Source organism: Puntigrus tetrazona, unplaced genomic scaffold (genome assembly GCF_018831695.1).
Source record: "Puntigrus tetrazona isolate hp1 unplaced genomic scaffold, ASM1883169v1 S000001181, whole genome shotgun sequence".
Taxonomy (NCBI): domain Eukaryota; kingdom Metazoa; phylum Chordata; class Actinopteri; order Cypriniformes; family Cyprinidae; genus Puntigrus; species Puntigrus tetrazona.
In genome coordinates, this window is record NW_025048767.1 from 154672 (window position 1) to 169244 (window position 14573).

General features: G+C 41.5%; 1 protein-coding gene across 4 annotated transcripts in view; it reads right to left on the reverse strand.

Moving 5' to 3' along the window:
• The window catches only part of sgcd (sarcoglycan, delta (dystrophin-associated glycoprotein)), a 226783-nt gene that overhangs the window by 23216 nt on the left and 188994 nt on the right, over positions 1 to 14573 (reverse strand). The gene's annotated exons all lie outside the window — the stretch shown is intronic.

Genomic DNA, 14573 nt, shown 5'->3' on the forward strand with positions numbered 1-14573 from the left:
TTACAGGAAGTGTTTGAACATGGTAACTAATTAGATAATTTACTGTACTTACTAATGTATATACATGATAAATATGTGTAGTACATACAGACAAGTGTATACAAACAGACATATCCTTACAATATCTGTATGTGGTAATAAGACACATTAATGTATACGTTCAAGTATGTACCCGGTGCTTCTAGAAAAATAATAGTCTCTAAGGAAATTTGTGACCTATATTTCCACAATAAGTTTGAACATTCTGGGTATTTATTTATTTTGCATTAAACTAAATCGAAGCAAATTTACTTTTTGTTCCAAGATTTTGTAATGTTTTATTTTCATGTTCAATATTATTTTAAAATAATAAAAAAGAAAATATAAAAAAACAAACAAAAAAAAATGCATTTCAAAATTGGTAAACTGCAATTATTACATTAAAGTCCTATAATGCAAATTGGCCTTTCACATATTACATGGCTTGAATTAACCACTGAACATAAGTACTCCTGACCTGACCGCCAGGGAAGCAGGATGAATGTAAAGGAAACTTGCTTTATTATAATCAACTCAGGTAGTGGCGCTCAGCCAGCACATCAAACACAAAGGGTATACGAACGTAACGTAAAGCAGGAAGATAACACTTCTTTCCTCAGTAGTAGAAGTATCACAGGAACGGGTAGTGGTCCAACAGGCAGACAAGGCAGGCAGACAGACAGGTAGACGTATGACCAGAGTTTACGGCGTGTGTCCTTAAGTTCAGCCGTCGAAGGACTGGCGTGAGTGTCTTTTGAAGGGTGGTTGGTGAATGGCTGCAGGTGCGGGTAATTAGAACTCGGGTGACTGAGATCGTGACCAGGCGGTGGCTTCGGCTGATGATGGAGGTGTGGATGGAAGTGATGGTGTGACATTACCCCCCCCTCGATGAGTGACTCATGGCCCTCTGGATTGATGGCGCTGGCGGCCACGCCCCCTTGGAGCCGGGCGATCTGGATGGGTCTGGTGGAAATCATCTAATAAGGATGGATCAAGCACTTCGTCCCTGTCGACCCAGGACCTCTCTTCAGGACCATAACCCTCCCAATCTATTAGGTACTGGAGCCGACTGCCCCGCCGTTGGGAGTCAAGGACTTCTTTGATTTGGTAGATGGATTCGACGGATTCTTTTCAATTAGGACACATTGAAAAGGTGTTAAACTGGTTGTGCTTTGACGGAGGGAGTTTTGTGCATATTCTGCCCAGGGTAGGTACTGGCTCCAGCGCTCCTGGTGTTGGTGGCAGTAGACCTGGAGGTATCGGATCTCCTGAATCTTGCGTTCAGTTTGGCCGTTGGTCTGAGGGTGATAGCCGGAAGATAGACTTACAGACACCCCCAGAAGGTGGAAGAAGCTCTTCCATACCCAGGAGGTGAATTGGGTTCCCCGGTCAGAGACTATGTCTTCGGGGAGACCGAAGTGTCGGACCACCTGATGGAATAGAGCCTCTGCCATTCCCATGGCTGTGGGTAGACTGCAGAGGGAGATTAATTTGCAGGATTTGGAAAAGCGGTCTACAACCACGAGGATGGTAGTATATCGGTGGGAGATCAGTCGTAAAGTCTATGCCTAAGTGAGACCAGGGTCGGCGGGGAATGGGTAGTGATAGGAGCTTTCCTTCAGGTAGACGGCGGGGAGTTGAACTGATGGCACAAACTGAACATCCCTTCAAATATCGACCGACATCCCGGGCCATGCGGGGCCACCAGTAGCGATTTCGGAGGAGTGAGAGGGTTCGGTAGCTACCTGGATCCCCCCGATCCCAGAGAGGTGTGTACTGAGTCAAGCGGAGCGTGGATGGGACATACACCTTCCCTTCTGGACCTCCTGGCGGAGCAGGTTCGGTGGTTGTGGCTTGTCGGATTTGATCGTCCAGAGACCATAGAATGGGCGCCAGAAAGACTGAGGTTGGCAAAATGGGTTCGGGATCCTCTGGCACTGGGTCTGGCTGATGGATATGAGAAAGGGCATCAGCTTTGAGGTTTTTGTGACCGGGTCTATAGGAGATTTTGAAGTTAAACCGTGTGAAGAATAAGGCCCATCGGGCTTGACGAGGGTTCAGGCGTTTGGCTTCCCTGAAATATTGCAAATTTTTATGATCGGTTATAATGAGGAACTGATGCTTTGCTCCCTCTAACCAGTGTCGCCATTCTTCCAAGGCCAATTTAATAGCCAACGATTCTCGATTCCCCACATCGTAATTCTGCTCCGCCAGGGACAGCTTTTTAGAGAACATGGATGAAAGACAGGAGGCTCGCCGTGCCACTGAGACAGAATGGCTCCCACGCCCCTCTACCTTCTTGGGGTCCATGCTGACACCCGTGGGAGTGATGATGTACCCGAGGAAGTGGATGGTAGATTGGAATTCACATTTCTCGGCTTTTAGGTAGAGGCGGTGTTGTCGGAGCCGTTGTAAGACTTGGGTGACGTGATGACGGTGTGCTGACAGATTGGGTGAATATATAAGGATATCGTCTATGTAGACCACGACAAACTTGTGAATCATGTCTCGGAAGATTTCGTTCATGAAGTTCTGAAAGATGGAGGCTGAGTTGGAGAGCCCATACGGCATAACCTGGTATTCGTAGGGAGTGATGAAGGCAGTCTTCCATTCGTCTCCTTTGCAGATTCAAATCAAGTTGTACGCGCTTCTCAGATCAAGTTTACTAAGAGCCTCCTGAATGTATTCCGTCATGGCCTCTCTCTCTGGGACCAAAAGGGGATACACTCGACCTTTAGGTAATTTGGCTCCAGGTAGCAGGTAAGGAGGTAAGTTTGTGGTGGCAGATTTACTAAAGACATCCCTGAAGCTGTGGTATTCATGCGGAATGGCCGTGTCGGAGTGAGTTTCTGGGCTTTCAACGCTGGTAGATTGGCATGGAAGAGACGGTTTCTTAGTGATGGGCGGAAGACAGTTAAGGTGGCAAGCTTGACCCCACTAGAGGATTTAACCGGTTTTCCAGTTCGTGATGGGTTGGTGTCGTTCCAGCCAAGGACGGCAGAGCACAACATTCACAGTAGCCTCCTCTAGCATGAGTAAGGTGATGGTCTCTTCATGGAGAGCGCCGATTTGAAGGGAAAGGGGTGGTGTGATATGACGCACCATACCGTTTCCTAGGGTTTTGCCCTGGATGTTGGTGATTTTATACACCGTGGGATTTCGGAGTCGGGGAATGTTGAGGCTGGTTAGGAAGTAAGACGAGATGAAATTGCCCGCCGGTCTGGTGTCCACCAATACCTTGACTGGGGAAAGTTGATCACGATATTGTAGGTTAGCGTGTATATGAGACAACCATGGATCGAACCCACGATTGCATGATCACATGATTACATATGATTGTCAAACCACAATGCACTAAAAAAACTGAGCTACACAAAACCTGAATTACAGATAAAAGAGTACAAGGAAAAAGCATGAATTATTCTAACAGGAATGGGGCTGAAAAGTATATCCATTTGTGACTTGCTTGGATGACTCTAGAACTTTTAGTTCATATAAAGCATGTTCCAGTGATCAAGATACAGATTTGGCCATTCAAAATGTGACTATTTTCACGCTGCAGCCTGCAATTTGGCATGTGAGAGCACATAGCTCCCCGCAGGCATCTTTTCTGATTTTTTTTTCATCTATTGTCACAAATTCTGTCATTACCAACATAGTTAAATGATTCAGTGTTTACCAAAGCCATAGCTCAAATGTACATTTACAAACAGTGTCGCAAATTTATGTGGCTGGAACTATAGCTCTTGACCATCATATAACCCCAGTTTTCCAGTCTCTGCCCTGGCTACTTATTATGTTCTGTATCAGTTGCAAAATATTATTACTTACCTAGTATTTTTTGGTATAATACCATAATTCTTTGACTATGACAAGACTAACATTCTGCAGTTAAACACCCAGAAATGATTGACAATGGTCTAATTGTGCCACACTAAATAACTGAACAAACAAACAAGTAAATAAATAAATGTTTAAGAATAAAGTCATTGACTATTCATTATTGATGTGAACAAAGTCATAGTAATAAGATATCAAAGTCATAGTTGTCTATTGTGAGAATAAAGGCATAGCATTATGTACGACATTGTTTTAGTCCCAAGTTACAAAACAAAGATAATACAAGATAATATTTTCAGAAAAAAAAGAGAATAAAGTTGAAATATTTCGAGAATAAAAAAAAAAAAAGAATTAAGTTGTAGCAAAACAAATATGGCCAGGATAGTAGATTAACAAGCTTATGTATGCCTGTTAAAAGGATCATATGATGATATTTTAAAGATCATTATTTGGTGTAATAGAGTATGTTGACATGCTTTAATGCTCAAAAACACACAATGTTTCAAATGCTATACATTATTATAACGTCTTTATGCCAAACCTCTCTCAAATATGTGGTTTTCTACTGAGACCCTCCTTCTGACAAGCAGTCTGCTCTGATTGGCCTGACACAGTGCATCATGATTAGGCAAACCCCACAAGCACTCTTCAGAGCATGTCTTTCTTCTAAACACACCTCCATGACGCGTTTCAAAGCAATTTCACACACGACACAAAATGCGCTGTGCTGTAAACCCATTCATTTCAATGACTTGTGTCCTGTGAGAACAAACTCCACATATGAACAGTCAAAAGCAAATACTTAACAAGATTTAACGTTAACCTACTTAAAGTTGCTGATTCAGAAGTGCCAGATTGTCAGAGCAGAGACAGAATTGACCCATTCACTTCAAATAAATTGCTTTTGCTTTGGCACAGAAACATACAGCGTCTGATATGGCTGCATCACTGCTATGGTTACTGAAACTTTTATAAAGAATATATCTTTGAGTTTGACACTTTAGTCTTTGCACTCTTAGGGATCTGTGCACTAACGCCTTTTAAATAGCATTATATGACCCCATTAAATATATCCAAAACAAAATGTATCTCATGTTTAATCATTACAGAGTCATCTGAGCCAGCGGCAAATGGCAGAGCTAATGTATTGGTGGATACATGAGTACAGAGCCGTGATTGCCTTGAGTTTGCATCTCCGAAATCGACAAGAGAGGCAATTTTTGGGCTAGGAATATACCAAATTCTTTGGCTGAATAAGCGACAAGACTTGATGAGAAGAGAAGGAGGTGGTCTATGCTGGTTACTATATAATGTCCGAAAACGCAAAATGTAAAAACGGCAAAACATTGTATTACATGTAGGCCTGTTCTTCTAATTCATAAAATATTACTGTGCAACTGACACTGCTTCAGCACAGATATTCCTTGCATTTTGGACTTGGACCCCTGGCTCCAGGGGAGGTTTTAAACCAAATGCATTTAAAAATAAAATGCTTTAAAAGTGTGGATTGGGTTGAACTGACAGTGATTTGGTGAGGCTGGTGATTGATATGGTGACAGGCGATGACAGTGTCCCTGATACCCCCTCCTTCAGGGAAGGCTCCTGATGCCCTATTCCAGAGACAGAGTCTGCCTCGAGCACAAGGAGCGGTGCAGTCAGGGTGAGCTTGGTGGAAGTCTGTGAGTAGGGAGTCCAGCACATCATCTTGGAGCACCAAGGATCTTTCCTCTGCCCTGAACCCCTCCCAGTCAATGAGGTTCCATCTCCTGGATTCAAGGATGTCTCAGACTCGGTACACATGGGGGTCTTATGATACATCAGGAGGAGGAGATCTCCCGATTTCCTATATTTCCACTTAATCTGTGTCAAATCTATTTGTCTAGGTCTATAGACAGGTTAGACCAGGGACATTGAGGGATCGGGAGTGGTTTGAGTAAGCCAGATGGTAGTTCCTTTTGGGGGTCTTAGACTGTGCACACACTTGATGGGACTTGACATGGGTTGTGACATCATGAGACATGGAGGGCCACCAGAATGAATTTCGGACTAAGTGGACAGTTCTTGAAATATCTGGATGTCCAGCTGTGAGAGAGGTATGGACCCATTGCATGACACGTTGATGAAGGCTCTCTGGGACATAGTGTTTTCCAGGTGGGCACTTTGCAGGGGCTGGTTCAGCTTGTTGTTCCCCTTGAATCTCCTCCATTATATCCCAAGAAACTAGGGCTAATATCACAGTGGGAGGTAGAATAGATTTTACCTCATGCTCCAGAGGAAGATCATGGTGGCGTGATAGAGCGTCAGCCTTGCTGTTTTTGCTGCCTGGTCAATAAGTAATAAGTGGCTTGACGGGGATTCAAACATTTAGCATCCTGTATATATTCAAGATTCGTATGGTCTGTGATTACTTGAAATGGGTGTATAGCTCCCTCTAGTCAGTGGCACCACTCCTCGATTGCTGCTTTCATGGACAAGAGTTCTTTGTTACCCACATCATAGTTTCTTTCGTCGGCTGTCAACTTCCTAGAAAAGAATGCACATGGGAACAGTTTGCCTGGTTGACCCTGTCTCTGGGAAAGCACTGCTCCAATTCTACAGTTGGAGGCATCCACCTCCACAATAAATGAATTCTTTAGATTAAGGGAATGCGATTATTCAATGGAAGCTTGGTTGGCTTTCTTTTGAGCAGGAAAGTTAAAAGGGCAGCGACAGTATTGTCACCTCTGATGAATCTGTGATAAAAATGAGCAAACCCCAGGAATCGCTTGACAGTCTTGGGTTGTGGCCATTCTGTGACTGCCTTCACCTTGGTTTCATCCATCTTAACACCTTGATGGATGATATGGTAACCCAGGAAGGAAGTCTTTGAAACATGAAATTCACACTTCTCCGCTTTTACATAGAGCTGGTTCTGAAGTAGTCTGGAAAGCACGGTCTTGACATGGTTGACATGTTCTGCCTCTGTTTTGGAATAAACCAAAATGTTGTCAATGTAAGCCACCACATATTTGTTCAAAATGTCCTTGAAGATCTCATTGATGAATGACTGGAATACTGCTGGGGCATTGGCTAGTCCATACAGCATAACAAGATATTCGTGGTGACCCCCAGAGGTCACACTCATCACCCTCCTTGATGCGGATTTAATTATACGCACTTCTGAGGTTGAGTTTGGTATATATGGTGGCCTCTCTCAGTTGTTCCAATGCTGAGGATACTAGTGGAAGGGGGTAGCAGAGGCCTCTGAAGTCGACACAAGGACAAAGACTTCCATGCTTCTTGCTGATGAAGAAAACCCAGCCGCAGCAGGTGAGGTAGACGGTCGAATAAAACCATAACTGAGAGCCTCATCAATGTATTCCTCCCTAGCTTGACTCTCATTAAGAGACAGTGGATAAATCTTACTCTTGGGAGGCGTGGCATTTGGAAGAATGTCAGTTGAGCAGTGATCTCATACTTGGATGAATCCACAATGTAGAAAGTGACGTTCTCCTGATGGAACATGCCCACCTGTAGAGTAACCGTCTGCGTTTGATGTGTAATTCCCAGTCCAATGAGATTATCATTGATGGTCTTGATTTTGATAGGGGTTTCACGAGGACGGGTGCGGATGTGGTATTTCATAACTAGTTGGTGACTGACGATGTTTAAGGCAGCCCCGGAGTCAGCGTTCTTAACACAACAGGTAGTTATTGCATAACAGATAGAATTGGTCAATTTTCACCCAGGGTGTGGCAGCCATCTTGTGAGGACACTCTACATGCGGGTGCTTGACGCTTGAGATTATTGCTCCTTGAGATTATTGCTCTTTATCCTTATCACCATATTCACAAACTCAGTAAATGAGGAGTCCTCTCCTTTGCAGGCCAGTTCTTTTTGCAACTCAGCGGTAAGACTGTGTTGAAACATTGCCTTCAGAGCTACATCATTCCATCCACTCTGTGCAGCAAGGGTTCTGAACTCGATGGCGAACTTTGCTGCTGTGCGTTTTCCCTGCATGATGTCAATGAGTTGACTCGAAATATTCTTGCCCCAAGCATCATTCATTATAAAAGCACATTTCCTTTCCTCACTATCAAACCTCTCTTGTTGGAAATCGAAGTAAAGTCGAACTTGACGAATGAAGCCCTTACAATGCTTGGCAGAACCATCAAACTTGTTAGGGAGAGTAAAACTTACTGTGGTCGGCATAGGAGGAGGCATGGCCCGGATGTAGTGAGTGAGATGTTTGTTTACTGACTGCAGTTTGGTGAGTTGTTCTTGATATCCCTTGAGCATCTGAGAGACTTCCGCTGGATTCATGTTAGGCAAAGTATTCTGTAATGAGGACACCAATGACAGCTGTGAATCCATGTGCAGAAGCTTTTGGGACAATCCAAAAGAGAATAGTCAGATAAAACAGGCAGAAGTTTGTTAACAGTAAGGCAGTCAGATTGGCAAACAGATTCAAGGGATTTCAAGATGGTAAAACAGGCAATGGGTTGTAACACAAATATCAATCCAATCAGGTTACCAGTATACAAGGGTGATCTGAAGAGACAATGGTCAAGATAAGCAGGCAAGGTCATACACAAGATAGCAGTCAAAATAAACATGGGAGAAATGCTTGGTAAGGCAGTGAAGCCGGGAATACTTCGCAATAAGTGTAACATGTGCTCTGGCTTTATGCAAACAGGAAATGAACGCAGAGGGAGTGGACACGAGTCAGTACTCAGGCGATGGCTCCCTCAGCTGGCGTGGCATTACATTAACAAATTAGAACATGGTGATATACCAATCAGCTTATCAACTCAAAACACCTGCAAAGGTTGCCTGAGCCTTCAAAATACACAATTATGGGGAAGAATGATGATTTGACAGTTGTCCAGAAGATAATCATTGACTCCCTTAATGAGGAGGGTAAGCCCCAAACATTAATTTTCAAAGAAGCTGGCCTGTTCAGAGTGCTGTTTCCAAACATATTAACAGAAAGTTGAGTGGAAGGAAAAAGTGTGGTAGAAAATGTTGCACAACCAACTGAGAGAATCACAGCCTTATGAGGATTGTCAAGCAAAATTGATTCAAGAATTTAAGTGAACTTCACAAAGAATGGACTGAGAAACAAGAGACCAAAAAATGCAGATGAGCTGAAAGCTACTGTCAAAGAAAACTGGGCTTCCACACCACCTCAGCAGTGCCACAATTCACTAAAAATGTTTTTTATTGGTCTTATGAAGAATTCAAATTTGTTGAGATTGTGAATTGGTGGGTTTTTGTAAAATGTGAGCCAAAATCATCACAATTAAAAGAACCAAATGAATGAACGAGCGTATTTTGACGAGCGTCCCAAGCAACCATCAGCGTCGCCTTGGAAACCAACAAGGAGCACCTGGACACACCCATTACCGGCTTATCGGTCACAGCTGCTTCTGTCAAGTTAGCAATGCTCGAACTGATATGTATGGGTGTGAGCCGATGAGATCACTTTAGCTGTATGCTTACCAGCAGAATAAACTTTAAATGCTTATTGTCTTAATAATAATGCATCACTGTATATAGGTCTGCTTTTATTTGTTTGATACATTGTGCTTTTATAAAATAAATAAAACAGATAGGATGTCACTTTGTGCTACATGAATATCCTTTCTGTAAAAAAAAATCACAAGCACTTCACAAAAATTAACTGATACTCAGCATATATACGCTATGTTACCAATTTCTCCAATTTCTCCAATTTCTCCACTCGTTTATCTGTGTCACATTCGTGGTTTCGCGGGAAGGAGCACTCGAGAAGAAAATAAACAGATTTAATTTCGAACGGGCAAAATAATAATAATTACAGGCAGACAGGCAGGCAGACAGGACATAAACCAAGTAAGTAACCTCGTATGGACATTGACGTTCGGACAAACGGAATACAAACACACAGGACTTAAGCAAGGTAATTAACTAAATGAACAAGACACGGCTGAAGACAATAATACAATTAACATGAAGGGAAGGTAGGGCACAGAGAGCACGTGGCACGAGACAAAAACAATAACAAAAGAGTCCAGAGACGTGACAATCTGTTGATTAAATCAAATATATTTCAAAAATTCATGTATAACAAAAATTATAGTCCAGATGTAACATTTCATATTTTCACATATAGGTGGAAAAATCTAATTTGTATTAAATCAAATCAAAATAAATGAAAAGAAACCCAAGCATAGTTTTTTTTCTGTTGTACTGAAATCGCATTAAACCATGACACCCCTACTAAGGTGAGTGCCGAACCGACATCTGTGTATCATGCCACCCCTAAAATACATACATCAACATGCCATGTGCCTGTAATAACATTGGAGTAATACAGGAAGCAGAACATGCTACATTTGAGATCAGATATACATCTGTCTTGTGGCACATTAGGCGGGCTTGTTTGTGGAGAATAGTTGGAGGCGGGACATAGCAGATTCCCTCATGGTCCTTCAGTTCATCTAAAAATATAAATTAAGAAGCATAATTTTGGTAACACTTTATTTTAAGATGTCATAATACAGAGTAATTACCTAATTAGGTACTTAGTAGTAGCCTTTGTACTTACATGAAGTTATGGAACAGCCTTGTATTTACAGTTTTAAATTTAATTGTACATGTAATAGGCTTGATACAGTATCTTATGCCTGCACTTTAGTGCAATGTCAAAAACAAAATCTGTAATTTTTTTTTATCCAGGGGAAATTGCAGAATTACAGTCTATTTTATGTAATTATATAATTTTCCCCTGTATTTCAAAAACTAACAGAAAAAAAAATCAGTAAAATTCTGTAAAATAACAGGAATATTAATATACCCAGTAGTATGTTTATTATAATTTTTTTTACATTGACTGTTCATTAGCATCCTGCTTTCTGTGCTCCATTAGTGTTACATCATTCTCTGGCTGTCTATACTCAAATTAGCAGTAAACTTCCAACAACACCAGTTCAATAAACCACATGTGGAGGTTGTGGAGGTATTGACATATCTTTTTTTTTTCAATCCCCCACCTCATTACAACCAGCACTTTCAATGACTTACACAACTCAAAATGACTTTTTCTAAACAAACTCTTGCTGAAACTCTGCATAGTAAATTTCCTAAAAAGATTGAAGGCATAAACAATAAAGCCACTGAGATTTGCTTAAACTTCCACACATCATCCCCATCACAAATTATTTTATCATTACGTTTCCATTTCACTGACTTGTGAACCTTCTCTTCCCTTCTAATCAATTCTGGGGTTATTGCCCAGGTTATGAGCCAGTGCTCAAGTGTTCTGAGCACTCAAAGATTCACCTAATGGATTTGTCCATTGGTACAAAAACCACAATCAAATCTGTCCCATTCACTGGGAAGTTCTGAATCTGAAATGATGCTTTGTTTACTTATGAACCTGTCAGGTGTGGCACCACGTGAAATGCTTTGGAATTACTCTCTGCTGAGTGACCTCTGGATGACAAGTTGGCACACCTGCAAAATACACCTGTGTAAAATGTGCTATTCAGTACAGCTAAAATGTATAACTGCTGCATAAAATGTATAATCTTATAAATGTATGAGATGGCAAGGGGGCTCATGGAAATGCCTATGAATAAAAATATAAAAATGCCAAATAAAAATGAAAACTTGTCATATTGATATAAAAAATTGGACTTGGCATATATATGACATGTGTTTGGCGTACAAGTAGTACTTAAATTCTAGACCAAAATTATGTGGTATTCCTATTCAAATTGTTAGAGAAAATAGCAGAACATATACAATAGCAGAGCCTGTGTCATTGATGCTGAAATAATTCAGTTGGATGAGGATGTGTTGCAAATATTATTCGCCGAATATATTACCATTGAACTGACAAAAATGTATGCTACAGTTTACGTGCATTTTATGAAAATATAATATAATAATGTAGCAATTTATTAGTACTTCTGTTTTATTGTTGTTCCTTTTTTTTGATAATTTGGAATGAAGACAAAAATACAAAAAAACATAAAATAACAACATGCAGTTGTTCAGATATCCATTCAATATCTATTATTTCCAGAATGTTACTGATAAACTGATAAAAAGTAGATACAAAAAGTAGGCTACTGTACATATGCGTTTTCCTGTAATACTGTAAAAATGTTGTACTTTCTCCTGTTTTATTGTTGGTATTCTTTTCTTTTCTTTTGGAATAAGGATAAAAGACAAAGAAATAAAAACATGCAAAAAAGTTCAAACATCATTCCAATATCCTGAATATTTCTGGATATTATGAAATTCAAGATATTTATAGTCTCAAAAATTTATACAAAGGGTAACACTTAATTAATGTTAATTAATTAACCTAATTGTTAACTAGAGAAGTTATTATGGACTAAAAATGAACAATACTTCTAAATCATTTATTAATCCTAATGTTAATTTCAACATTTCTGCAACTAATGCATTATTAAAAATAAAAAAGATATGTTTCTTAACATTAGTTAATGCACTGTTGTAAACGCACTGCTGCTGATCATGCTATTGAGTTCCGGACGCTCGCTGCTCAAAGCGGCTGGAATGATATCGCACTCAAGGCGACTTTCAAGCGGAGTCTCGCGGCAGAATTACAGACGGAATTGACATGTAAAGGTGAGGACTTATCCTTTTCTGATCTCGTCAACTTAACTATCCGTATTGACAATCTTAAGCGCCAGGCACCACAACGTAAAGTGCCGTTTAAGATCACGAGCAAGGAAAAGGATCAAGTACGACACGAGTTAATGGGGAGACCGGAACCCATGCAAGTAGACTCCCAACGTATCTCTATTGAAGAACGTGAGCGCCGGCGTCGTCTTCAACTATGCTTTTACTGTGGAGAAGGAAAACATTATCAGGCTGACTGTCCTCACAGACCCACCACCGCCAACCGGGTAAATATGGATCATTTTTACATGCTCAGCAACAAGGCTCTCATGTTACCTATCATGCTTAGAATAAACAATGTAAATGTTATGTTGACAGCAATGGTTGACTCGGGCGCGGCCTTGAACATCATCAGTCGTGAGGTAGTCGAAAAGTATCACATTCCTTCTCAACCCTGTGAATCTGTTTTAAGGATTAAGACCATTAATGACGATGACATCGGAAGGGGCGTTTCTCATAGAACCAGGACTCTTACTCTCCAGGTTGGCATGTTCCACAAGGAAGCCATTACGTTCTATATTGTTGATTCATCCAAGTATGAAGTAATCCTCGGATTCCCCTGGCTCTCTGTACACGACCCAACTATATCCTGGGGTAGAGGTGAGTTAACGCAATGGTCTCACACTTGTATTAACAGATGCTTCGCTGTATCACCAAAGAACTGCCTCACCACCAGTATAGAGAGTCCAAATGATCAAAGGAGAGTCAAGATACCAGTATGCTACAGTCAACTTTCAGAAGTGTTTAGCAAATCAAGGGCAACAGAATTACCACCTCACTGACCATGGGACTGTGCGATTGACCTCCTACCTAACGCCATGCCACCCAAAAGCAAGGTATACCCGTTGTCACTCACTGAAAGCCAGGCTATGGAGGAATATATTAATGAGGCTCTTAGCTTTGGGTTCATTAGACCTTCCACATCACCTGCAGCAGCTGGATTCTTCTTTGTTGGTAAGAAGGATGGAGGCCTGCGCCCATGCATCGATTATCGAGGCCTAAATAACGTCACAGTCAAGTTCCGATATCCCCTACCTTTAGTTCCATCAGCTCTAGAACAACTACGTGAGGCAAAGGTGTATACTAAGTTAGACCTCCGTAGTGCCTATAACCTGATAAGGATCAAGGAGGGAGACGAGTGGAAGACTGCTTTCATGACGACTAGAGGGCACTATGAGTACCTCGTTATGCCGTATGGGCTAGCTAATGCTCCAGCTGTATTCCAGTCTTTTATCAACGAGATCTTCAAAGACATCCTGAACACATACATGGTGGCTTATATTGATGACATCCTCATCTACTCAAAGAATGAAGCCGATCACATTGGACATGTCAAAGAGGTTCTTTCCAGGTTACTAAAACACCAGTTGTTTGTCAAGGAGGAGAAATGCGAGTTTCATGTGTCTCAAACTTCGTTTCTAGGTTACCAAATCAGTCACCAGGGAGTGAGGATGGACGAGGACAAGGTTAAGGCAGTTACGGAGTGGCCTCAACCCACTACTGTCAAGGAGCTACAACGGTTTCTAGGGTTTGCAAATTTCTACAGACGCTTTATCCGAAACTATAGTACCGTTGCTGCACCACTAACCTCTCTCTTAAAGGGAAAGCCATCCAAGCTGAGATGGAAAAAGGGAGCAATTAAGGCGTTTTCCAACCTCAAGGAACGTTTCACCACAGCCCCAGTTCTCAAGTATGGAGGGCTTTCTGTAAACACCTCGACATTAATGTGAGCCTTACCTCAGGTTACCACCCACAGGCTAATGGACAGGTCGAGAGATTTAATCAGGAGATCGGGAGGTACCTTCGAACCTATTGCCACAGAGTTTTTACCATGGGCTGAGTATGCTCAGAATTCACTAGTCAAGCTAGCTACAGGTATGACCCCATTCTTCAAAGAGCGACATCAAGATGCGGCTACCCAGTAAGAAGCTAAGCCCAAGGTATGTTGGACCATTCAAGATAATAAAACAAGTGAACGATGTCACATACCAACTTGAACTGCCTACTAATTATCGTATATCTCCATCCTTTCATGTATC